Source organism: Bos mutus, chromosome 21, assembly GCF_027580195.1.
Source record: "Bos mutus isolate GX-2022 chromosome 21, NWIPB_WYAK_1.1, whole genome shotgun sequence".
Taxonomy (NCBI): Eukaryota; Metazoa; Chordata; class Mammalia; order Artiodactyla; family Bovidae; genus Bos; species Bos mutus.
In genome coordinates, this window is record NC_091637.1 from 23,856,804 (window position 1) to 23,872,363 (window position 15,560).

Here is a 15,560-nt window from a genome sequence, read left to right on the forward strand (position 1 = left end):
AGCTAAAAATAAGTACACACAAAAATGAATTTTCAAATCTTGATAATAACCAGCTAGGAAAATTACATATTTTTAAGCAGAAGAATGGTTTATATAAATAGAACCTATGACAGTAAACAAGGAAGACAGAGCTGTGATGCCCCCCAGCTTCTCAGCCACTCCTAGAAGCCTTTGATCTCTGAAGGAGAAGGGGTTTGAAAAGTCACACACTAAAAAACACACAGAAGAAAAGAGCCAATTCATGCCAGCAACAAAAAACATTAAGTACTTCGAGTACTTAAGAAGAATTTGTTAGACCTATATTGAAATAAAGCCTACAAAATTGTTACTGAGGGACATAAAAGAATTCAAAAGTAAAATGGCAAGACATGGTAAATTTTTAAGTGGGAGGATTCAAAAATCCCAAACAAGCTGTTTTTCCACAGGTAATTATATAACACACTCCCAACAATTCTTAACGGTAATATTTTGATAAAACTGATAAATAGATCCTAAAACTCGTCTTGGAAATAAAAATGCAAAAAGAAAAAAACAGAAAGTGCCCAAATCCATAGAAAGAGCAACCATCAGAATAAAAGGTTTAGAAATAGAGCCAAATATGTAGGATCTGATTTGTACAGATGGCAGGTGGCATTTAAGATCAATAGGAAGAGGCCAAATTATTTAGTAAACTCACTAACCACATTATGGATGAGGAAATGGCAACCCACTCCAGTATTCTTGCCTGGGAAATCCCATGGACAGAGGAGTCTGGCAGGCTACAGTCCATAGGGTCACAAAGAGTTGAGCACAACTGAGCAACTAAACAGCAACAGTTAACCATATTAATGACATTGAGGGGAAAAAAGCATTGCTATAACTATGTGCTGTGTCATGCTTAATTGCTCAGTTGTGTCCGACTCTTTGAGATCCCATGGAATGTAGCCTGCCAGGCTCCTCTGTCCGTGAGGATTCTCCAGGCAAGAATACTGGAGCACATTGCCAATACTGGAGGGATCGAACCCACGTCTCTCACATTGCAGGCAAATTCTTTATAGCTTCAAAAAAATTTTTCTGGTGAATTCACAGTTCAAGTATTTTAAAAATGGGGGCCTTTCTTCATGGTCCAGTGGCTAAGACTCCCTGTTGCCAGTGCAGGGGGCCTGTGTTTGATCCCTGGTCAGGGAACTAGATCCTACATGCCACAATCAAGACCTGGCACAGCCAAATAAATAGATAAATATTTTAAAAATGAAACCATATAAATAAAGCCACCATAGGTAGGTGAACATTGGTGTAATCTCAGTTGGAAGCCTTTCTAAGTATGATTTCAAATCAGAAGCTATGATAAGAAGGACTAATAAAAACTCACTATCGTAAGTAAATAAGTAAATTTTATTACATTAAAGCAAACAATTTCGTTTCGTCCAAAGATACCATTCAGTCATCAGAGAGTGAAAAGACAAGCCAGAGAGTAGGAGAATACATGTGCACAATGTGTAACAGCAAAGGCCAGTACTCAGACTGTATTTTAAAACCGCCAGAAATAAGAAAAAGAAAACTACTTTATTTATTTATTTTTTTTAAACAACAGAAATTTATTTTCTCACAGTTCTGGAGTCTAGAAGTCCAAGATTTAGGGGTTACCAAGTCTGATTCCTTGAAGTCCCACTCCTGGGCTCAAAGAAGATACACAGTTGGCTTTCTCTTTTCTCTTCCTCCCTCTTTCTTGAGGTCCTCCCTTCTATCCTTCCACAAATATGTATTGAGCATCACAGCTGAGTGTGGCCTTGTTGAATGTGGGACTGTAACAGTGAACAAGAGGCAGTGTTCCAGAAGCTCACAGTTGGGTATAGAGAGATGCCTTCTCACTGCCTCCTTTTAAATGGACAAAGTACCTGAACAGGCACGTTACTAAAAGGGAAATTCAAATGGCCAATGAATAAATAAAAATGTTCAGCCTCTTGGTCTCCAGGAAAACATAAAGTAAAACACCAATGTGTTATCCCTACATACATACCAAAGTATTGGCAATACCAAGTGTTGGTGAGGATGTAAACTGTATGAAGAGGTTCTTAGAAATCAGTAAAACACAAACACCACGTAAGATGCGAAGCCCTATTCCTGAATAGTAATGGGAGACAGGTGTGCTGAGAACTGGGCGCAATACGAAACTGAATCTGGAAGTAGCCGCAGTTAAGTGCAGCAGCTGTGAAACGTGACAATTGCTACAGATATCACTTACACTGTGTACCAGAACTGCTGGAGCTCTGAGGCAGCCCAAGAAAGGTGCAAAAAGCTTCTATTGTGATTACCAAGCCCTGTAAATGATTCACACCTTTGATCTCTATATCTACCACACCTGTGAAGAAAATGCATCCTCCCGGGGAGAAGGTAATTCCTGAACACTAACTAGACCCTTCAGAGAAGGCAATGGCACCCCACCCCAGTACTCTTGCCTAGAAAATCCCATGGACGGAGGAGCCTGGTAGGCTGCAGTCCATGTGGTCGCTAATAGTTGGACACAACTGGGCGACTTCACTTTGACTTTTCACTTTCATGCATTGGAGAAGGCAATGGCAACCCACTCCAGTGTTCTTGCCTGGAGGATCCCAGGGATGGGGGAGCCTGGTGGGCTGCCGTCTATGGGGTCGCACAGAGTCAGACACGACTGAAGCAACTTAGCAGCAGCAGCAGCAACTAGACCCTTGGGGCTTCCCTGGTGGCTCAGCAATAAAGAATCTGTCTGCCAAGCAGGAGACTAGGGTTCAATTCCTGGGTCAGGAAGATCCCCTATAGGAGGAAATGGCAACCCACCCAGTATTCTTGTCTGGAAATCCCATGGACAGAGAAGCCTGGTGGGCTACAGTCCATGGGATCACAAAAGTGTCAGACACAACTGAGCAGCTAAACAACAACAACAAAACTAGACCCTCAGAGAGAAGGCTATAATTTAGACATGCAGTTATCACAGTCTAAAACCAAAGCCACATCTTCAGATGCCTATAAGTCATTCTTCAGATCAGAAGTTTGTATTATTCCTGGAGATTAATCTGATCTCTATATAACTTGTCTGAAAATGAAACTACTGCAGTTAACATGATTTATAAAGTACCTATTTTTCTAATGAATCATCAAATTTCTTTCCTTTCCTACAAACTGTCTGAAAGGAGGCTAATAAGTCTAAAATGCAAGATAGGTTCTCATATTTAACTAAGATCTTACATCCTAACAAGAAAATAATAAATCGACCTTTAAATGTCTGTTCTCCTTGTGATATCAATAACCCCAGTCTGAATTCTACCTTTTCCTTCCCATTAAACAGGACCATGATAAGCAAAGTGAATTTTTTTTTAAAAATGTGTAAGTCAACAGGAGACAAAAGTATTGGAGCAAAAAGTACTTTTATGATGTTCTTTACAAATCTAAAACTGAAAGATTTTTCCTTATGTTTAGACTGTACTGTAGTCTTCTAAGTATGCAATAACGTTATGTCTAAAAAAACAGTTACATAACAATTTTTAAAAAGCTTCTTAATAAAAAGTGCTCTACATCCAAGCCTTCAGCAAGTCATTATCTTTTTGCTGGTGGACAGACTCAAACGGAAGAAGCAGGGAGAGAATCTCATGAGATGCTCCATGTTTGGGTTCAGTATAGAACCTTTCAAGAATTAAAGCTCTGTGCAATTGCTTTAAGGTACTCCATGATCACAATCAGCAATGTCTGCCCCATTCATTCATTCATACGTATGTAATGAGTGACTACCAGGATCCTGTTCCCCCTCTGTGCTAAGTCCCAGCAAAACAGTAAGACAATTCCAGTCCTCACAGAGATCCAAATCTACTCAAGGAAACATGCGTCACTCACTAAACAAACATTTACTGAGTGCCTAGCTGGAGTGCTAGACTCTCCTTCTGGCCTGGAGACTCCATGATTAATAGTCAATAAAATGACCACAGAATGGTAAACAATGAGAACTGTACTGATTATAACCCCTAGTAAATGACTGCACGCAAGTTCAGTCATGTCTGACTCTTTGTAACCCCATGGACTGACCCCCAGCCTCCTCTGTTCATGGGATTCTCTAGGCAAGAATACTGGAGTGGGTTGCCATTTCCTTCTCCAGGGGATCTTCCCAACCCAGGAATTGAACCCCGTGTCTCCTGCATTGGCTGGTGAGTTCTTTACCAATGAGCCACCAGGGAAGCTTGAGTAAATGATTACTAGTGTTTTAACTAGTTGTACTGGGACCTGAGTCAGGTATATGAAATCCCATCACTATATAGGGTTTTAAGAAGCAAACAAATAAAAAACCATTATGAAGCTCCAATACTTTGGCCACCTGATGCGAAAAACCAACTCACTGGAAAAGACCCTGATGCTGGGAAAGAATGAAAGCAGGAGGACAAGGGGACAACAGAGGATGAGATGGTTGGATGGCATCATCGACTCAATGGACACGAGTTTGAGCAAACCTGGGAGATGATGAAGACAGGGAAGCCTGGCATGCTGCAGTCCATGGGGTCGCAAAGAGTCGGACATGACTGAGGGACTGAAAAAGAACAAATACAAAACAACAAGGCCTGGGGACCAAATGAGGAGATCTGGATAAAGTCCTGGAAAATGGAAACAGAATCCAGGAGCCTAGCAAGTCCTTGATATTCTGCAGGATGTGTTCTTTCAGGAAAAGGTGCCAGTCTGCTGAAAAACTGACCTATAAATTGGACAGGATCCCACTGAAAGGAATAAGTAGGGAAGTCCTGTTGACCACTTGATACCAGCGAGGGGGCCTCGGAACAGATGCAAGCTCACATTGCGTGATTCTGGAGGAAGGACCCACATTCTGAGTCCAGGTCCCAAACTCTAACCAGTTCCATGGAGCTTGACTACATTTTGGTTATCAATGTTTTGCAGGGGACTACAGGTGGCCACAGTCCCTTATTTGGGGTACGGGATAAAGAAATAAGCCCCTGTATTGAATATAATTATTGTAATAAGGTATAATGACAGTAATAACTTTACAGGCATTTCTATATGCATATACTTCATCTACTTTTTAAGCCTTATGAGAATCATATATATTGAACCTGTAACTGTGAAGTATTTAAGAGAAATTAACAGAATGTATAAATGGTATCGTTTGTGAGATTTCATTGGTTAAATTTATAAAACTATTCAAAGAGCAAGTGAAATGAGTGCTTTTCATTTTTAACACCAATATTACTAGATTTACAAATGAATCTACAAGATTTCGCCTATAGGTGATGCCATGCATGTGCACTCAGTCATGCGTGCTAAATCTTGTCCGACTCTTTGCGAACCAAGGGGCTGTAACCTGCCAGGTTCCTCTGTCCATGGGATTTCCCAGGCAAGAATACTGGAGTAAGTTGCCATTGCCTCCTCCAAGGGATCTTCCCAACCCAGGGATCAAGCCAGTGTCAATGCATTGGCAGGCAGATTTTTACCACTGAGCCACTTGGGAAGCCCTGTGGGTGATGCCATGACCTTCCAATGCATCACATCAGGGAGTAAGGCCTCTAACAATGGGAGATTTGTCTAGCTTTAAGCCAGCTTTTCTCCTCTTTCATTGGTTGCCTAATATTCCTTAATTCAACATATTCCCAAGCAGGCTAACTTCTTCCAAACATTATGGAAGCTCAGCAAATATGAAGTAGACAAGCCAAGCTCTGTGTCATCCAAAGGTCTTGCTCGAAATTTTCAAGCAGGGTTTGCTTGTGACTCAGAGTATACACCCTAAAATGTCATTTATTCTCCCACTCTTCAGAGCACATTTCAAATACCAACCTCCTTTTGAAACCAACTTCCATACCACAACAGTGCATGCACCACATGTATCTCTCTGGCTCTGAATTCGCTTACACTTTAAGCTTCAACACATTCCAAAGCGAAGAGATGTTCAGATCCTGTAAATCTTACCCACACCACTTCACAAAAGTCTGCCCTATTGCAAGAATGCATGCTCAAGAAACAGGTTAAGACTCTTGAAGAAATGCTAAAATTAAATCCAGAGAAGGTTCTAGCCCAAAGAAATGCTTCACACAATACTGACAAGTTGAAAATCTTCAGCCATTGATGTTTGGTAAAGAAGCTCATTGCCGTTCAATTATCCAAGGTCACTTCCACTTGCCTCCATCAAACTTTCTCCAGATCAGAGTCCCTGTCGTCAATTCACTCAATAAAAAAAATATATGACCTGACCCTGTGAGCTCAGGAAGGGCACCAAGCTTCCTGGGAAGGAGTTCTCTTTCTCTCCCCTGTGATGCCAATTCTTTCAACGTCAACCCAGATTCACAATGTTCCAGCCTGTGTATCTTCTTACACAAGTATCAGAGACAAGGATCCATTTATACTCAAAACACCCTGACATCAGATGTATGGGTTTTTCTTTCCACCCAACAACCAATTCCCTAATTCTCCAATACCAACTGAGTGTCTTACAATTCAGTTCTAACACTGATTACCCAAAGCTGGCATCAGACTCCACAGATTTCAAGACTCCATCCCACAAGACTGCCCAGACTTCAGATACCAGGCACAAGTATGGAGTCTCCAGGTTACCCACACTTCTGTCTGACTTGGCTACTGTGGACTTAAAAAATATTCACAACCTAAAAGTGAAGAGTTATGTTTCATTCAGTGGGAATTTTTAGGACTTAAGCCTGAGAGGCAGCATCTCAAATAAGCCTAAGAGAACTGCTCAAAGGAGGCGAGGGGAGGAGCCAGATTAAATAAAAGTTTGGCAACAAAGAGCAGGTAGTCAGAACATCAAAAGATTGTGCTTAACTGAGTCCAGTTCTTTGTGATACCATGGACTGTAGCCTGCCAGGCTCCTCTGTCCATGGGATTTCCCAGACAAGAATACTGGAATGGGTTGTCATTTCCTTCTCCAGGAGATCTTTCAGACCCAGGGATCAAACTCAACGTCTCCTGTGTCGGCAGGAAATTCTTTACCACTGTGCCACCTGGGAAGCCCCTGTGACAACAGGTACAAACTGCTCAATAGGCTTAATTCCCCTTCTTGATTTAACCTGGAAAGGACGCATTGGTTCAGCCTCTTCATTTTCCATCAAAGTGGAGGCCCAGATGGGTTCAGTGATTCTCCCAAGATCACAAAGCAGAGGCAGATTGAAGTCTAAAACTGCTGTACCCCAGGGTTATTGGACCATTCAGTATGAAAGGACGCTTGTGTTTCTAGTTAAATAGGAAGAAAGATACTGTTTGCAAACACATCAAGTTGTACCTAGGCTGTCAGCTACTACTGGGGACTAGGGAGAAGTTCACCCCCAACACAAGAAGCAGGAAATACCCTGGAAACGCAAACCAGATGAAAGTGGAGAAAGGGATGGAGACACGGAGGTAACAGTAGTTAACCCCACGTGCATGCACGCTCAGACATGTCTGACTGTTTGTGACCCCATGGACTCTAGCCTGCTAGGCTCTTTCATCCATGGAATTCTCCAGGCAAGAATATTGGAGTGGATAGCCATTCCCTTCTCCGGGGGATCTTTCTGACCCAGGGATCGAACCTGTGTCTCCTACACTGCAGGCAGATTCTTTACCTTCTGAGCCACCAAGCGTGCCTTCACCCAAGGCTCTACCCCTTCCTTAACCTACAAATTGTCCTGGGTCTTGCCTTCTCAGAGAGACATGACCCCATCCCAATAGCTTCCGGTTAAATGGCTTGGCCCTCCTTCTCTGTTCCTCCTACGGACCCATGCATTCCCCCTGCCTCACACCCACCTTTTCTCACTGCCCCAAATACCCTCAAGAGACCTCAGTGAGCAAATCAATAGCCTTATCAAAAAAAGAACATGTCATGCTGTCCATAGTGCTTTTTGTCCTTGGAGAAGTAAATTAAATAAATCCAATAATATTCATTCTTTAACAATCTATGCCAGTCTTCTGAAATTACAGTCCTTATTTTGATGACAAGCTTCCAAGAATTTTTCAATTATGGCAATTTCAGCTGATTTCCATTCCCAAAGAACCTCCACCTAAATGTACCAAGGAGAATAGATACACCATATTTCTTTAAAATATGCGTGTCTGGCAACTCAAAAGGGTACCATCTGGTTCGCATAATTTCTGCATGAAATTATGCAGTTTCTGAAAAGCCTATACAACTTATATGAGCCACTCCTGCTGCAGTAGAAGCCAAAACATTCCATGGCTATTGTACAAATCGACTCAGGTTAACTGAGGCTGAAACTGGCCATGGTCCTTACAATGATCAACACCCTGAGAAGGCGGCTCACCAATTAAAATATACTTATTTAATCAATGTCATGCTAGAGAGGAAAGATAAACATGGACATGACATCATCCTCAAGGATCATTTTTGAGCCCTGGGAAAAGTAAGTAGAGAACTGGCAAGAAAAGCAGTTGGGACTCTTTCAAAATGAAGCAAAGAAGAAGGCAAAATGAAGTTGGAATAATTAAAACAAGAAGGGAGCAATCATGGAGAAGAGGGAACCCAGTGAGGGGAATCGGTACTGTTCCCCTGGTGAGGAATCACAGTGAGACGATGGCAAAACACCTAACAACCTGTACCCCATCCTAGTAAAAACATCTAGGTCATTCCTTGTCAGCAGTGTAAACTCTGGATAGAGGAGTCCATAGGTGTGTGACAGCCGGTGACCTTGGGGTACTTGATCTCCTGAATTACAAAGTAAGAATGTATTCCAGCCCAGGACTCTACCCAGGTCACCAGAATGAATCAGACTTGTTAAGTGACTGGAAAGCCTCCAAAAACACACAAGCCAATTGCAGATGCAGACAAAACGTTTTCAGCATTCTGTCCAGGGCTTCAGGAATGCTCACACCAGCATATGTAAATTCCCTAGACGTACAGCTCAGAATAGAGGTTGGCAAACATTTTCTGTGAAGGACCAGAGAGTAATATTTCAGGCTTTGCGCTCTGTGTTGTCCCTGTCACTACTATTTGATTCTGCTTTGTGCCATAGACGTATGAGCATGGAAATGAGCTGGGGTGTGTATGTCAATAAAACTTTATTTACAGACACTGAAATTTTAATCATATGTCATTATCACGTGTCATTAAAAATGTGAAAATCATTCTTAGCTCACAGGTTATACAAAAAAATAGACGATGGGCTGTCTTTGACTCATGGGCCAATTTACCAACTTCTGACTGAGAATTTCTATTCAATAGAGGCTAAACAAGTGACACATGGTTCAAATGAACGATAAAGACACCCTGAATTTATGCAAAGATTGAAAATCCTGAGGAAGAGAGTGGAGGGCAGGAACAGGTTTATCTCATGCAATGGTGGCAAATACTAGACTGCATTTGTCTTGGAATCACAGAGGCCTGTCCTTGAGTCCTTACAAGACCACTTGCCAGCTGTGTGACCTTGAGCAAGTTTCACTTAACCTTGCCAAGCCTAATTCCCTCCCTTGTAAAAGGAGGAATATGATGAGTGCTTTCTTTTTTTCAATAATCATTTTTTAATTGAAATATAGTTCATTTACCATGTGTTAGCTTCAGGTGTACAGCAAAGGTATTCAGATATATGTGTATGAGTGTGTGTATATATATATATATATATATATATATATATATACACACATTTTTTTAGATTCTTTTCCATTATAGGCTAGTACCTTCTTGATAGAGGTTATCAAGGAGATGAAATGAGATGCTGCCTCTAAAAATACTTTGCACAGTACTCAGCACCTCTACTAAAAAAAAAAGCTAATTAGCATTATTATTATACTCATGGAATGATGAGTTGATTGACTGCAAAACATTCTTCCTGGATATGAAGACAACATTTCCTGGATGAGAAGAAGTTCAGACTCCTAATTTATGGAAGTCAAAGCTCAAAATAAGGTAGATCAGAGACGAACATAAAATACAAAAACAGAATATTTTAATTTGGTGCAACATCCCAGTTATTCACCTACTGGGAGCCTGTGTTCAGTCCCTGGGATTCTCCAGGCAAGAACACTAGAGTGGGTTGCCATTTCCTTCTCCAGTGCATGAAAGTGAAAAGTCAAAGTGAAGTTGTTCAGTCGTGTTTGACTCTTTGTGACCCCATGGACTGTAGCCCGCCAGGCTCCTCTGTCCATGGGATTTCTCAGGCAAGAATACTGGAGTGGGTTGCTATTTCCTCCTCCGAGGATCTTGCAGACTCAGGGGTCTAACTTGCATCTCCTGCATTGGCAGGTGGATCCTTTACCACTGTACCACTTGGGAGTCTCCATTTTCTACAAAAGTTGTGAGCCTGAATTCATGAGAAAAGAATGCAAGCATCAACAGTCATTCAGTCTCAATAGGCATTTCTAAAGACTTCCATGAGAGCCTGCCTGCCTGGTTGTATAAGAGGTAGCCACTGACCAAGCCTGCCTCCACTTCTGCTTCCTGTCTCTAACCCTTACTCCATGACAAAGATAGTGGCCAGCTGTGGATGGTCAGATAGCTTCTATCTTCCCCTGCCCAGCCCTAGCCCCGACCAGCACCAGACAGACAGTGGCAGTGGCAGCAGCAGGTGACAAGGAAGATTGTGGACAAGGCATTGCTATTAAGAAGTCAGCAAAAATGGATGAGCAAGCTCAAAGGCGGCAGATGAAATGTTTGTGGCCCAGACTTCTTTGTTGCTGATGAAGCAACAGGAAAACCTTCATATGTAAAAAAAAAAAAAAAAAAGGTGGCCAATCAGGACTTCCCTGGTGGTACGGTAGCTAAGACTCTGTGCTCCCAACACAGGGGGCCCAAGTTCGATCCCTGGTCAGGGAACTAGACCCCACATGCTGCAACTAAAAAAAATCCCACAGGCCACAACTAAAGATCTCAAGTGCTGCAACTAAGACCTGGTATAGCCAAGTAAATAAATACATAAAAATAAATATTTAAAAAATGGCCAATCTGCCATGGCATAGTTAAAGACTGGTACTTGATGGAAAGCTTTATGGATCAAATGATCTTTAAGAGCAGAACCTGAAGACCATTTTTTTTGGATTGAATCTCCACTGAATACTCCAGACAACAGGGAATACACTGCTGAAATAATGTTCTAGGCTTGTACATTTCTGGGCAGGCCATTCTCGCCTAATCTACATACTAGACCTCAAGACAAGCAGGAGAACGGTCTGTCTATTGGTACAATACCAGACAGTGGAATCAGTATCACTCAGGTCATCCCTGTGACTGAAGGGCATGTGATTGTCAGCTATATTAAGCACACATTCCAAACACAAGATGAAATAGAACATATGTTATTCAGCAATTGCTGGGAGATGGAGACAGAGGAATCCCTCAGAGCAATCCTGGGAAACTTCAAAGAACACTATAGCTACGCCTGCCCAGATTTAGTAAAAGAACTTAATAAGTATGAACAGATGGATCAAAGTGAATTAAACAGTATACTAGAATCAATGCTATCTCAAAGAAAGAATTTTCCATTGGTGTTGCTTTTGTTTTGTTTAACCTTTTGGATATCTCATTACACAGCAATTTTTTAATTTGTATTTTATTTATTTATTGGCTACACTGGGTCTTCATTGCTGAACAGGTTCTTTTCTCTAGTTGCAGAGAGCAGGGGCTACACTCTAGCTGTGGTGTGCAGGCTTTTCATTATGGTGGCTTCCCTTGTTGCGGAGCATGGGCTCCAGGCGAATGGGCTTCAGTAATTGTGGCACTCAGGCTTAGCTGCCTCACAGCTTATGGAATCTTCCCGGACCAGGGATCAAACCCATGTCCCCTGCATTGGTAGGCAGATTCTTAACCACTTGACCACTAGAGAAGTCCAGGTGTTGGTTACTGAGGGAGTCTTAGGGCCTAAATTTTCTTTTCATCTAGAGTGTGCTAATTCAGGCTTTACTCAACTTATCTCAGAAGTTGTAGATGAAGGCATTGACAATTGTCCTACTGATGTCAGACGTCTTCTCTACAAGAAGACTGTCCTCTCTGGAGGTTCAACCGTATTCAAGGACTTTGCACATCACTTGCAAATAGATTTGAAAAGAACCATAGATGCCAGGCTGAAATTAAGGGAGGAACTGAGAGTGACAGACTGAAGCCAAAATTTATCGATACACAAATCATTACACCCAAAACGCAGTGACAGGCAGTTCGGTTTGGAGGATCCATGCTGGCTTCCACATCAGAATTTTGCCACATATGTGCATCCTGTGTGTGTATGCTCACTCATGTCTGCCTCTTTGCGAACCCCTGGATTGCAGTCCACCAGGCTCCTCTGTCCATGGAATTTTTCAGGCAAGAATACTGAAAATAAATTAATTACTTAAAAAAAAAAGTGGAGGCTATATGTATACCTATGGCTGATTCATGTTGATGTATGGTAGAAACCAATGCAATAGTGTAAAGCAATTATCCTTCCATTAGAAATAAATAAATAAAAATAAAGACACTTATCAACTGCTACTGCTGCTAAGTCGCTTCAGTCGTGTCCAACTATTCGTGACCCCATGGACTGCAGCCTACCAGGCTCCTCCATCCATGGGATTTTCCAGGCAAGAGTACAGGAGTGGGTTGCCATTGCCTTCTCAGGACACTTTTCAAATATATATATATATACATATATAAAAAGAATACTGGAGTGGATTGCTATATCCTCCTCCGGGAGATCTTCCCCACCCAGGGATCGAACCTGCGTCTCCTGTGCCTCCTGCAACTCCTGCACTGCAGGCAGATTGTTTACCATCTGTGCCACCAGGGAAGCACCATACCCACTGCTACTCCTTCAAAATAAATCTGAGCCTCCATCCACTGTTTCCCAGGAAAGAAATCCACTGCTGAAAATCAAAAGAAATAAAAGTGAATTGCTGGCCTTGAGCTTTCAAGTGTCTAAGTCTTCACTGCTGTTGCTGCTCAGTCTCTTTAGTCGGGTTTGACTCTGTGCGACCCCATGGACTATAGCCCACCAGGCTCCTCTGTCCATGGGATTCTCTAGGCAAGGATACTGGAGTGGGTTGTCATTTCCTTTTCCAGGGGATCTTCCCAACCCAGGGATCGAACCCGGGTCTTCTGCATTGCAAGCAGATTCTTTACTGCTGAGCCACCAGGGAAGCCCCAAGTCTTTGCTATTTATGGCCAAATTAGGGCACTGTATAAGTTGTTTCACTCTGAAGTTTCTACATTACATGCTAACTGCCAACATTGCACCTAGTCCTGAATATCATTCAATCATACTGAGAACTCAGCCCTAGATATGACCACAAGGTTTAGACAAAAACTCTTGTCTTTTCTTGGAAAAAGTGCTTGATCTAAGATGTCAATTTGAATAGCAGGGATCCAAGATAAATAAAATTCAAGGATATTGGTTAATTTTGTTAAACAAATTTAACAAGTTATTAGGTTGGCCAAAAACTTTGTTCAGGGACATCATACAGAAAAACTCAAATGAATTTTTTGGCTAACCCAATACATAAAATTAATCAAAATCTTAAGATACATAACTTTGACTTATGAGATGCCAAGTTTCAATGAGAACATCAGGGAAGGGGTCCTATCTGCCTTAGAGTATTCTAGAAACCATCTATTCTTACATCCTCTTCACAGATTAGTCCCAGGTAGGTCACTAAAAGCAAAGCGCTTGCTCCCCCTTGTTTCTTGCCAGAGTTCTCACAGTCATATGAGGCTGCCCACTCACTTCATAGCCTGTCTTCTGCTGCTCTGTCTGCTCAGCACTGACGAATTCATATCAGGACTCGACAGCTCTCTGCCCTCACGCCTGATCATTCCACAGTTCCCACATCAAGCCAGCCAAGTTCCATCAAAGAGTCTAACACAATAGCACATGGGCAAACAGTCAGCTTGGTTCCATCCAATATGCCTTCCAACAAGGTTTCCAGGAAACGTCCAGGACAAAAAGCCAAGAGCTGTCTCTACAGAGACCATATTCATCTCCTAAGCAAGTTCCTGGCCACACCACAAGTGACCGGGAATTATCCTTCTACTATTCAAGCTTGAGGAGAAGTTAACCTGCAGATAAACCATGTGTGCCAGTTGACTGTTTGGTGGTGCACCACGTTAATTCATCACACACGCTTCTTCTGGCCCCGCACAGCTCTTTTAAAATTTAAATGAATTGCCAATATTTCAAAAGTAGGAAATTTCCTTTTTTAAAAATCTGGATTTTGAAAATTTCTCCCCCTCCCCCCAAGATCAAGAGCATCCAGGCCAACAATAGGTTGGAGTTCAACAGAAGCAGGTTATCCAGGTTCCAATCCTCAAAACCTGCTGAACGTTCATCCAATATTAGCCGATGGTTCCAGTAGTGTTCAAAAGACAGGATTCCACAAGGGACAAACTGGGCAAGAAACGACAGACGGTCAGACCCTCTAAGAAGGGATTTGATTTGGGTAACTCAAAGGACTTCTGCTTCAGGGAAGATGGAATAGATACACTTCCTCTATTCCTCTCACTAATTACAACCAAAATGCTTGGCATTATATATAACACAAACCCAGGAAGGCCCAAGCAGGTGGAGAAAAGGAGATACACTGAGTAGGCACCCCAGGGCCCAAGAGATGACACAGTAGTGAGCTTCCGTTTTCTTTTTCCTTCATAATCCAAGACTTGGAGCTGAAGAAGCGGCAGTCTAGAAATACAGACAGACACAGGAAAACAGACAAATAAACTCAATAAAGGCCTCCTGTCTCTAGTCAAGGGACCAGGCAAGGGGCAGTCTAGCAACACAGAAATTATTAAACAATATCTAAACTATTAGAAATTACTAGATAATACCCACAACCCCGGTGGCTCAGCAGTTAGAGAATCCTCCTGCAATCTCTCCTGCAGGAGACACGGATTTGATCCCTGGGTTGGGAAGATGCTCTGCAGAAAGAAATAAAAACCCACTCCAGTATTCTTGCCTGGGAAATCCCATGGACAGAGGAGCCTGGAAGGCTACAGTCCAAAGGGGCACAAAGAGTTGGACATGACTGAGCAACTGAGCATGCACACACTCCACTCCAGCTTAACTCCAAACACCATAGAAAGAACTGTGACCCCATCCCCACTGGCACTGTAAAGCATGAGTGGAATGCAGGAACTTGCATCTTTGCCACATTATTACAAGATGACCCAGCACCCCCCAGTTCTCTCTTTCCCTGGGTGGTGCCAGAGAAAGCCAAGTAGGGAGTCCCTGCCAGGCGATAACAAGTTCCACCCGGCTCCTCCCACCCCTTCAGTGTCAGTTGAGACCATGTCGGGGAGCCTGGACCTCCACTTCCACAGCAGTACTAAGGAGCCCACTCACCCTTCTTCTGGGTGAGGAGGCCAGAGAAGGCCTTGTAGGAAGTCAGGACTTCTACTACCACCCAGCAGTAATGAGGCCACCCCTCCCATGGGTGTGACTTCAGGCCACGTGGGAAACAGCAACAAGGCTGTTTCCATCTCAGCCAGAGGGGTATCAGCAGAAGCTTAGTGAGGTACCAGAAAGGCCACTCCCACACAGCAGTAAGGAGGCACGAACTCCAAATGCCAATAGTCTAAGTGAGAAGCCTGGACACTAACCCCCACTTGGAAGTAAAAAAGCAATGCCACCACCTTCCCCTGCCAGAGCAGCAGAAAA

The 15,560-nt window shown here is 42.6% G+C and overlaps 1 protein-coding gene and 1 pseudogene across 10 annotated transcripts in view; one reads left to right on the plus strand and one right to left on the minus strand.

Annotated features, from left to right (window-relative positions):
• The window catches only part of SH3GL3 (SH3 domain containing GRB2 like 3, endophilin A3), a 118,370-nt gene that overhangs the window by 92,230 nt on the left and 10,580 nt on the right, over nt 1–15,560 (minus strand). The window lies entirely within an intron of this gene.
• Nucleotides 8,458–12,039, plus strand: LOC102285782 (actin-related protein 3-like; annotated as a pseudogene).